At 36.4% G+C, this 12,314-nt stretch overlaps 1 long non-coding RNA gene across 1 annotated transcript; it reads right to left on the minus strand.

Annotated features, from left to right (window-relative positions):
• Positions 1 to 6,931: 6,931 nt before the first annotated feature.
• LOC121230401 (uncharacterized) lies at positions 6,932 to 7,822 on the minus strand. The gene is made up of 2 exons (XR_005928373.1): positions 7,484 to 7,822; positions 6,932 to 7,141 (listed from the first exon to the last, which is right to left on the minus strand). It is a non-coding gene; the product is annotated as an uncharacterized lncRNA (long non-coding RNA).
• Between the last annotated feature and the right edge of the window lie 4,492 nt (positions 7,823 to 12,314).

The raw sequence follows: 12,314 nt of genomic DNA on the forward strand, positions 1-12,314 counted from the left end.
TCAGCTACCCGGGCCAGATCACATTATTTGGTATCAGAGCTTGTAAAACGAGAGGCGCCGACGTTCGTATCAAGATCGAAATATGTTCGTTGTGAAAAAAATTAAATTAAAAAAAATTCTTCAAGTTGTATTTTCGTTTATCATTGTAAAAGTGCTATATTGAAGTTAAAAAAAAAAGAAAATACCAAATTATAAAAAAAAATTGAAGTGAGTAAGTTCTTTTCTACTGTTTACATCTTGTTCCGATCGTTTTATAATCTTTTCATCAATTGTACCCCCCAAAAAACGCCACACTACATTAAACTTATTTTCTTTAGGCCTACCCGTACACCATACGATTTAACCCTTGTAACCATTTGAAGCCGACCCCAAAGCACCAAGACGAGTCAAGAGAAACAATCTACGAGGTTACGAGAGTAATCTTGAGAGGTAAAAGGCTAGAATGTGAGAGAACATTCGAGTATTGAAAAAGCCTAAAACGAGTGCAAACACGAGTGGAGTGTTTATCAATATTTCTTTGTGAGTGAAATAGTGAGGTTTGTGATGAGGATTCTAACTATTCTTATTGTTCAACATGGAGCAAGCCAAAAGGCTTCTCGTTGTTAAACGAAGTCTCAGTATTCAAGGTCCTGAAAATAAGCAACAACGGGAGAATATCTTCCATTCTCGATGCCAAGTTCAAGGGAAAGTCTGTAGCTTAATCATCGATGGGGGAAGCTGTACCAACGTGGCAAGCACTTTATTGGTGGAGAAACTAGGCTTAACCACCACCAAACATCCGAGCCCCTACAAACTCCAATGGCTCAACGATGGTGGCGAAATCAAGGTAACCAAACAAGTACTTATTTCTTTTTCAATTGGTAAGTACGAGGACGAGGTACTTTGTGATGTTGTTCCTATGCACGCGGGACATCTGTTGCTTGGGAGGCTGTGGCAATACGATCGAAGAGTCACCCATGACGGGTATACCAACCGGTATACATTCAAGTACCAAGGCAAGAATATCACTTTGGCACCTTTGACGCCAAAGTAAGTTTTCGAGGATCAAATGAGAATGAAGTCTATTGTTAATCAATTGAGAGAAAAAGAAAAGAATGAATGTGAAAAAAGAAAAGAAAATGAAAAAGAACAGAAAAATGAGAAAAAGAATGCAAAAATACCAAAAGAAAAAAAAGAATAAGTGAGAAAAGAAAAAGAAGAGCAAGAAAAAGAGATTAGAAAAAAAAGTCTGTTTGCAAAAAAAAGAGAAGTTCGGAGAGCATTTCTATCAAAACAAATCATTCTTGTACTCCTGTACAAGGAAAATTTTTTTAGCACTAACGAACTGCCCGAGGAATTGCCATATTCTATTTTGAGTCTTTTGCAGGATTTCCAAGACGTTTTCCCGGAAGAGACTCCGAGTGGATTACCACCTCTTCGAGGAATCGAGCACCAAATCAATTTTGTGCCGGGAGCGATAATTCCAAATCGACCGGCCTATAGAATGAATCCTGAAGAAACTAAAGAACTACAATGTCAAGTTAACGAATTGATGGAAAAAGGCTATATTAGAGAAAGCCTTAGCCCCTGTGCCGTGCCAGTCCTCTTGGTGCCAAAAAAGGATGGTACTTGGCGAATGTGTGTCGATTTTCGTGCTGTGAATAAAATCACTATCAAATATCGACATCCGATTCCTCGACTAGATGACATGCTAGACGAATTAAGTGGAGCCAAACTATTTTCCAAGATCGATTTAAAAAGCAGATATCACCAGATTCGTATGCGAGAAGGTGACGAGTGGAAAACTGCCTTCAAAACGAAACATGGTTTGTATGAGTGGTTGATCATGCCGTTTGGCTTAACCAATGCTCCTAGTACTTTTATGAGACTCATGAACCATGTGTTGAGATCCTTCATTGGTAAGTTTTGTGTTGTTTACTTCGATGATATTCTCATATATAGCAAGACTTTGGAAGATCATGTAATACATTTCCAGTCTGTTCTTGAAACATTACGTAAGGAAACTCTCTTTGCTAATCTCAAGAAATGAACTTTTTGTTCTAACAAAGTTATCTTTCTTGGTTTTTTGGTTAGTGCACAAGGTTTGGAAGTCGACCAAGAGAAAATAAAGGCAATTCAAGAGTGGCCGAGGCCTACATCCATTAGCCAAGTTCGAAGCTTCCATGGATTGGCAAGTTTCTATCGGCGTTTTATGCCCAACTTCAAGCGTTTTGTGCCCAACTTCAGCACTTTGGCTCCACCCTTAACAAGCGTGATTAAAAAGAACTCCACGTTCCATTGGGGAGATGAGCAAGAGAGGTCTTTTATTGAGATTAAAAAATGTCTTGCTAATGCGCCTTTACTTGCTTTGCCAGATTTTTCAAAGACCTTTGAACTTGAGTGTGATGCATCCGGTATGGGAATTGGAGTTGTCTTAACCCAAGACGGACGACCCATCGCCTATTTTAGTGAGAAGCTTAGTGGAGCTCCACTCAATTATTCGGTCTACGACAAAGAAATGTACGCATTAATACGGGCTCTTGAAACTTGGCAACATTATTTGTGGCCAAAAGAGTTTGTGATCCATTCCGACCACGAATCTCTAAAACATATAAAGGGTCAAAAAAAGTTGAACAAGAGGCACGCTAAGTGGGTCGAGTACCTTGAGTCATTTCCCTATGTAATTAAGTACAAGAAAGGTAAAGACAACGTGGTAGCTGATGCCTTATCTCGGAGGTACACCTTACTTTCTACTCTTGAATCAAAGCTGCTTGGGTTTTCTTTCTTAAAAGAATTGTTTGCTAACGATGTTGATTTTGGAGAAATCTATTCTACTTGTGAGCATGTTGAATTTGAGAAATTTTATAGGTTCGATGGGTTCTATTCAATGAAGGTAAGCTTTGTGTTCCACAAAGCTCTGTTCGGGATTTGCTTGTGCAAGAAGCACATAGTGGAGGACTCATGGGACATTTTAGAGTTGGAAAAACGTTAGCCACCCTTAACGAACATTTTTATTGGCCTAGGATGAGGCGAGACGTGGAGCGGGTCTGCGAGCGATGTTTGGCGTGCAAACGAGTAAAATTCAAGATTCAACCCCATGGACTTTACACGCTATTACCGATACCTGAAACTCCTTCGACGGATATATCCATGGATTTTATCCTCAGATTGTCTCGAACCAAAACGGGAAAAGAGTCAATATTTGTAGTTGTAGATCGTTTTTCTAAAATGTCACATTTCATTGCTTGTGCAAAAATTGATGATGCCGTACACATTTCTAACCTTTTCTTTAGGGACATTGTTCGTTTACATGGAGTGCCGTGAACTATTATGTTAGATCGATACGCGAAATTCCTTAGCCATTTTTGGAGGTCTATATGGGGTAAACTCGGAACCAAATTATTATTTTCAACTACTTGTCATCCTCAAATGGATGGACAAACCGAAGTGGTCAACCGAGTACTTTCTACTCTTCTGCGGGCTATCATTCGTAAGAATTTGAAATCGTGGGAAGATTGTTTGCCCCATATTGAGTTTGCCTATAATAGAATGGTCTATACAGCAACTAAACATTCACCTTTTGAAGTGGTCTATGGGTTTAATCCGATAACTCCTTTAGACTTAGTTCCTTTACCTAATAAACAATTGATTCATTCTAATACTAGGAAAAAGACCGATTTCGTGAAGAAGCTACATCAACAAGTGTGAGCTAATATAGAGGCGAGGACTAAGTCTTATGTGCAGCAAACAAACAAGGGGCGAAAGAGAGTCATATTTGAACCCGGTGATTGGGTTTGGGTCCATATGCGTAAGGAACGATTTCTAGCCCAGGGACGTTCCAAGTTACTTCCCCGAAGAGATGGACCCTTCCAAGTGCTTGAACGCATTAATAAGAACTCATATAAACTTGACTTACTGGGTGAATACAATATAAGCGTTGGTTTTAACGTTTCAGATTTATCCCCTTTTGATGCAGATTCTGACTTGAGGACAAGTCGCTTTAAAGACGGGGGGAATGATGTGAGTCCGCTCGGGGCATCCTCGAATGCAAACCAAGATTCAATCGAGCTTCGAAAAGGCCCCATGACTCGAGCTCGAACTAAGCAAATTCAATATGCTTTATCAGCCTTAGTGTTGCACATTTGGGATGATAACAAGGTCTATGACGTTGGAGGAGCTAAGGACAATGCCTTGAAGACTCCGTGCACCCTTTTGTAATCCGATCTTAACTCCTCTCCAGCTCCCCATGCGCCATTCAGCTCCCATCAGCTCACTTGAGCTCAATTCAGCTCGTTTGAGTTTGAATTTAGCTCGTTTCAGCTCATTCCTACTTCATTCCAATAAACTTAGTTTTAATTTAGTTTTTAATTAAGTTTGCTACAACTCATGCTGAAACCCCTAGCTCAACTTAGCTCACTAAGTGTTTTGACTATTTTGAGCTAGCCAAATTTAATTTGATGGTTGACTTATAATTATTATGTTTGAATTTAGTTAGTGTTATTAAGTTGTTTAGTTATTAATTTAAATTGTAATTATATGAATAGTTATATTTTATTTAATTATGTTAATTGTTTATGTAGGTTAGCCAAATGTGGAAGATTCATTCATGACAAGGTGCATGAACGAGAATATTCAATGAACGGGAGGATACATGCATGGATCAGTTCAATGTTTGGAAGCCTTACATTCATGTACATGAAGGGTTAATGAATATTGAGAGATGCATCTCCCATGGACGGCACACATGCATGTATGAGGGACATTTAATGCAAGTGCATGTACGGATAGGTTCAAGCCTCCTTCCAAGTTCCATGTACAGCCGATACATGTGGGAGGACCCTTGGAGTTTCCTAAGCACCTATTCGGCCAAGAGACACCTCTTGAAAGTTTCATGCACACCTTGGCCGAACCTAAACAACCCGTTGAGCTACCAAAGGTGTACACTCATCAAGTGATTAAAGCTCATGCATGAAGCTATCCAAACACATCCTCATCAGCCGAATCAAGACTAGATAATTAATGTGTTCATTCTAGAACATTCTAGCTAGTGCATAACCGAATTTGCTTAGCTTTTCAGCTAGCTAGTTTGTCCATTCGGTTACTACATGATTGCCCTTAAATAGTTTGTTCATTTCATTGTAAAAGGACTTTTTGCCAATTTGTTTAATGAACATTGTTCTAGTGAGATTGCTTCCTCTCATATCTCGTACAACTTTCGAAAGACTTATCTAGCTTGTGCTAGTGGCTTCATTCGTCTTGTTTTGAACTTATCACCAATCTTGGTGTGGCGTTCACCTATCCATCTATCCATATTTTCACTTTAACAATATAGGAATCGGGGAGACACTTTTTAGTGTTGAATCATTCCTGACGTTGAGTTCGTTTTCCATCCCCATCTATCCAATTTTCCTTCTTGTTAACCAAACCGGGCCTTCTATCCTTCATCCATCTTTGCTACCCTTAACCGAACCTATTATTAAACTTACCCTTCTTGAAACCTTTCACTTATCCTATTCTAATCTTTTACTTTTATTTCTAAGAATCGAGACACGAACAATTCTCTCGACTACGATCGGGCAACTACGCGAATTCGTCTCAACTACCCGGGCCGGATCACATCACATGCAAAAATACAACATAAAGTATAATGAATTTAATAATATAAATTACATAGAACCTATATATAACAGCATTTCATGCAAATGTACCTTAAATTAATATAAATAATTAACTTCCATGCAAATATGTAACGAAATATAAAAAAATAAGCAAAGCATGAACGTATGAAATATAAATCAAATAAAGGTATTCATAAATTTTAGATTACTATGAAAATAATAAAAAGCAAACCCAAAAAAAAAATTAATATATATAAACCATATTATAGGGTATAATACATTAGCAAAATAATGTACTAAATATTAATATCTCATACATTTTTTAAAAAACTTTTAAGAACGTATACAATTAGTAAGTAATAAAATAATATATACTTTATAATAAAGTAATGTAAGGAAATATGGTAAAACAAAGTGTATAATATAATTTACAAATAAAATATATAGTAATATAAATCATATAATAAATAATATAAAAATATATATATAATAAAATCTATATAATAATATATATATAAGAAAGATACATTATAAGGAATAATAGATAATAAAATATAGTATCTGGTAAGAATACATAAATAAAAATATAATGAAATATGATGTAATAAAAATATATAATATAATAATAATATAATAAGTACTTTTTTATATAAAAATATAGTAATATATATAATAAAAATATATACCACATAGTAAAATATGTATATTACAGAATAGATATAAAAAATAAAAAAATATAATAATATAATAGATAATAAAAAAATAATATGTACTATTTATATAACTAATATTTAAAAATATATATAAAGTATTAAAAGAGGATTAAAATTGAATTTAATTAAGGAATTTATGGGTTAATTGCAAAATAAACGAAAACTCTGGGCCTGATTGAAATGTGCGTTTAATTCAGAGGACTCCTTGGGAAATTAACCCACTTTATGAAAACACGCGGATCCTCCCTGGGTAATCGGGTCAACACGCAGATCTTGGGCCTCGGAACGATATCGTTTTATGCTTATTGAGTTAAACTAAAAACGGCATCGTTTTATTTGAGCTATATATGCCAAATTCTGGGTTTTAAAATCATTTTTAAACCAGTTTTTAAAAAAAAACTAAAAAAACTAAAAATCACCGGACACACACGCACCCACGCGCTTACGCGCCACCTTCAACGCTGCCCTGCGCGACCCTCGGAGGTTAGAAACCTCGATTTTTGATGCAAAAAGCAAAAGGTAAAACCCTTTTTCGTGTTTTAAAACCATTTATCAAACTGTTTGTGTAGAACCCATATTTTGCCCGAGCCTTAAAATAAATAAGCCAAATTTTGAAAAAAATAAAAAAAAAATCAAAATGCCCATTAAAAGTCCATTTACAAACAAAGCTACCAACCCAATTACAACCCAAAAATTAAAACCTAAAAGAAGCCCAAAAGCTTAGAAACCCTAGCCCACAACCTATTTTCGGAAATTAGAAACTCTAGCCGCAAGCCTCAACCACCCACTTCCAACCACTACCAAGTGGCACATGCCTCCACCACCGTTTGCCTGCCATACAATAAGAAGAAAAGATAACAAATATATATAATAAAGTTTCTAAATGGCTATAAAGGCCATACTAGAACCGATTGTAAGAGGGGGGATCGATGGTATTTTGAGGAAGAATCGATTGTATTTTGGGGAGAGAAGAGATTGTATTAGAGGGGGTTGTATTACAGAGACTTTTGGGAGAAATCAAAAGGAGAAAACAAGTTCAAAAGGTGTTTGTCCTTATTTTTATTTTTTTGATCTTCTTTCTATTTGTTCGTTTTATTTATTTTACAAATATTTTTAACAAAGAAAAAAACTTGTAAAAAATATAAAAAAAAGGGAAAGAGGGAAGGATCTTACCGGTGTTCAGTTTTCCAACATCGTGGACGACCGAGGAAGCTACCGCCGAGGATCGGTGGCCGGTAACCGAATGGATTCTTGAGTTCTCGGGTGCTTCTCATTAATTTTTGAAGGTTTTTGGGTCATTTTAACCCCAAATCCGGGCTCTACTCGAGAAGAGAAGCGAAAAAAGGCCTCGGAAGATTTTTCAGTCACCGTGAACGGCGGCGCCACCGTCGGTGGCCGGTGACCGGCGTGACGGTTGATGGCCGGTCCGATGACCGGAGGAGGGGAAGGGTTGAGAGAGTTGAGAGCCTTCTCTCTATTTTGAAAAATGAATGTAGGGTGGTAAGGTGGTGTTTTAACTCTTTTTCTTTTCTGCTTTTTTTCTTAAAAAAAGGTTTTTTATGATAAAAAAAAGAGAAAATAAAGTATGGTTTTAATTAATAATAAAAACAAAATAGTATGGGGGAATGGTTTTAATTAATAATAAAACAAAATAGTATGGGGGAGTAGTTCTAATTAATAATAAAACAAAGTAGCATGGGGGAGTGGAATCAACTTTTTTGCTTGGGACCATGCATGTACCTTTAATTGGGTAATTTGCGCAATTGGTCCCCTCCTTTGTGCTAGCCTTCAATCGGGCCATATTTAAGTTTTATATTATATTAAATTGGCCCTGCAGTCTGTGTGCTATTTCAATTTGCCCCCTTTGCGCGGTATTTTAAGATTTGGGGCATTTTTAATTTTAGATCTCGGACATTTATACGCAATTAATTTTAGCCCAAAATTTTGTTTCAATAATTTGTTTTACTTGTAAGTTATCTCTTGAATTTTGTTTCTTCTCTCAATTAAGTTTCAGTTATCCTTTTTAGAATAAACATGTTTCTACATATTATTTTGATATCATACTTTTGTAATTATTATTTTTCTCTTTTCTTTTTTTTTCACTTGCATACCTGTTTATATGAAATACCTTTATATTATTATTACTACTATATGTATATATTTATAATATTAACTAATAGTTTATTTTTTACATTATTATGTAAATACCATGTAAATATTTTAATATTATATTATGTATACATTATATATATATATATATCTTTTAATATTGTATTTTTATTGTTTTGCATATGCCCTAATATTATATCGTTTATATATATTTTTTTATTTCCCATATTATCTTACTTTATATATTTTTTAACTATATCATGTATATGCTACTACTATATATCTATTTATGTAGTATTATTAATAGTTTCTAATAATATGATTATTTCTAATATGTATATATTATGTATTTACCTTCAATAATATATATCGTATATTTCTAATACTATTACGTTATTACTACTATTACACTATTATTATATTTTTACCCATTACTCTTTAAATACACTTGTTTTACCTTTTACTCTTCACTCACTATATATATTGTTTACTTATCTATATATTCACATACATATATATAATTTCACACATCATTCCAAAATTTTTATTTGTATTATTACTATTAATATTATTATTATCTTCACTATACTATCATTCTTTAGTCTTACATAATGATTGTTTATTTATTACTAGTTTTTTTTAATCTCGAATATTTCCTAGCTTATTTGTTATTATCTTTTTATTCGTTTTATTCATTTATTTGTTACCTCGAAATAAGATTTTTGCAAATAAGGCAATGCTTGGTGTTTGAAATTTTCGAGAAAGCAGTGCCCTAACTTATTGGGTTGCCACTTTTCTCGTTGAATTCGAATAATTAAGTACCCTTCTAAGTTTTTAGAGGTTTTCTAAATGCAAGCCACTATCTTGGAATTTCAAAGCAATATGTCCTAACTTATTGGATATAGCGTTTTGCTGTTTCGAGATATGAATTTCAAAAAAGGGATAACTTAATGTCAATACTTTGACGCTAGTGAATCCCAATTTTCAAAGTTAAAATATTTTAAAGAGGACTACATCTTAATTTTTTTTTTCTTCCGACATTAAAGACATTTGATAATCAATTAGGTACCAATTTTTGGGCGTTACGAGGGTGCTAATCCTTCCTCGTACGTAACCGACTCCCGAACCTGTTCTTTTATTTCGTGGACCAAAACTAATGATTTTAAAACAAAATGTTTTAAAGGTGATCCAATCACACCCAAAAAGATTGGTGGCGACTCCCGTTTTCGTTTTTTAAAATCGATTCCTATTTTCCAAAACTCGATCTGATAATGGTTTCGACAGCTTGGTGACTCCACTGGGGATGTAATAAGAGAGTCAGGCCATGTAATTGATTATCTCTTGTCTTAATGTCGAAAATTAAAAATTTTAAAATTTAATCCTCTTTGCATTACATGTGTTTGTATTATTACATGCTATATTTTGATCGCATTGCATTTTACATGACCGTTGTGGTCACACCCTTAAGTGGGAGTGAGAAGCTACGCCTTCGTGAGGTTTTCGTCTCCGTGCAGGACAGTGGATCACTTTCGGGATACATCCGTACCTATGGTTTCGTGAGATTTTCATCTCCGTGTAGCCATAGGGAAATGTATTCCCCTGAACTGAACTCGATTCAAATGAGCCTATAATGGGTGAGGATCGAGGAATCTGCTGGTTCGGGTACCTCAAACTTTAGAACCAACCCCATGTCGAAGGACCGTATAAGGCCAACTTAGACATTACCCTTATAAGTTATCGTTGAAATTTATTGATACTATGTGATACTGACTATATCTTTTCTTTTGCTTGCATGTCATTTTGCATTTACAAAGATATCGGTTCATGGTCAGTTTCTAAGTTAGGAAGTTTTATTATGGAGAACGGACTTCTTGATAAAGTGGAAGGCAATGTTAACGTCCACAGATGGTCTGAGCAAACTCAACTAGAAAAGGGAGACAGTATAGCTATAGGATATGTGTCGGAGCTGCCAGATTATACTCGTATAAGTGTCACACAGAATAATCTCCAAGAGCTTAAGGAAATTTGGGATCAGTGGGGCAAAGAGACTAAGTAATTATTCTACGGTAACTATGGAGACTTACCTTACTTGCTTGATGTTCAGATAGACGAGCACTTATTCAGAGCCCTTGCTAAGTTTTGGAACTCGGCGTACAGTTGCTTCACTTTTGGGGAAGTAGACATGGTACCTACTGTGGAAGAGTACACTGCTTTACTTCGTTGTCCCCGGTTTCAAAATGATAGGATCTATTCCTGAGCTCCTTGTGTCCCTACCTTTTGGAAGAAATTGATGATTATTACGGGGATGAGCGAGCAGTGGGCCACGGCCTGAAGTAAAGAAAAGGGTGAGTGCAAGTGCATTTCATGGGATGCTTTGAAAGATTTGATTTTGACACACCTTGATGAGACAAAGAAGATAGATGTTTTTGCCCTAAGTTTATATAGATTGATGGTCTTCCCTAGGGCTTTGGGATATGTGGATGAGGCAACCACGGATCTTTTTCATCGACTCAGTAAAAAGGTCACTTTTGTCCCTACAATTTTGGCGGAAACATTTAGGTCTTTAGGTGCATGTAGGAGGGCTGGTGCTGGCAGGTTTATAGGGTGTGCTCAGTTGCTTTTGGCTTGGTTCTACAGTCATTTCCGGTTGATAGATAGGGTGGTTTGTCGGGTTTACATTGAGGATTATTCACCGTTGAAAGATATAGTAGCTTCAACCAGGAGAGTTGATGTTCCAGAAGAGAATTGGATAGCGTTACTTCAGAACCTTCAGTCAAAAGATGTCGAGTGGAGGGCTCCGTGGATGATGCCTGGTGAGGTTCTTTACCGATGCGGTAGTTTTGATTAGGTACCCTTATTGGGGATTTGTGGTGCCATTGGTTATGCCCTTTTGCTCGTACTGAGGCAGCATGGATTGAGACAGTTCATACCAGCGACTCAGGGATTGGCTCAAAGTGAGTTTGTATATAGAGGAGCCGATTACAAGAGGAGGGTTAGTGAAGTTTCTAATGCTTGGAAGAAGACTTGTCGATTGAGAGGAAAAGCTATTAGCCCCGCTACGACACCGGAATACGTAGAATGGAGAGGTAGAAGAGTTAATGATAATATCCCTAAGCCAAGTATGGGAGGAGCTCGACCAATGGAAGAATATTTGCAAGTAAAGCCCTCAAAGTTAGAAATTATGAAACAGGAGTTCAAGAGACAAAGCTTGGAGTTCGAGAGGAGGATAGCAAAGCTCGAAGAAGAAAAGATGTACTTGAGTTTGGACGTTGATGTTCAAAAGATGGAAGTCGAGAAAGAGAGGAAAGAAAAAAGAAAGATTGAGGAAGATCGACATGATCTAAGGGAGCATTACAAAAGGGCACAAGTAGCCTTGAAGAGGGCGAGAGTAGGAGGATATTCGAATCAGTGGCAGAAGGAGGTTCAAGAAGAAAAGGATAGAGCCGAGTACTGGAGAGGAAATTTCAAGAAATGCGGGGGCAGAATTTGGCATTAGAGGAAGAGAATAAAGGATTGAAGACCAAGGTAATGGAACTTGGAAAATCCCTGCGTTGGCACCAAAACCATAATTCTACGGTCGAGTTAAAGGAGCTAAGAAGCAAGGTTGAAGATTTGGAGGTGGCATTGCATGACGGTGAACTTCGGGTTGAGCAGCTCAAGGCGTAAGAGGATTATCTGAGGGGAGAGCTACATCAAGCTAAAGAACAGGTCAGAAAAAGGGATCATGTCATTGGTGAAGCCATAGCTCAGATTCGAGAGGTTGTTGAGTATGTGCAAGACTTGGCAATTCGAGCTGACGTATTGAGTCTGATGTATTCATCATCGTCGGATGTAGGACGAAAGTTAGCCCTTTTATTAGATAGAGTTAAAGCTTTGGGCCTTAGGGCGAAATCGT

Source organism: Gossypium hirsutum, chromosome A06, assembly GCF_007990345.1.
Source record: "Gossypium hirsutum isolate 1008001.06 chromosome A06, Gossypium_hirsutum_v2.1, whole genome shotgun sequence".
Classification (NCBI taxonomy): Eukaryota; Viridiplantae; Streptophyta; class Magnoliopsida; order Malvales; family Malvaceae; genus Gossypium; species Gossypium hirsutum.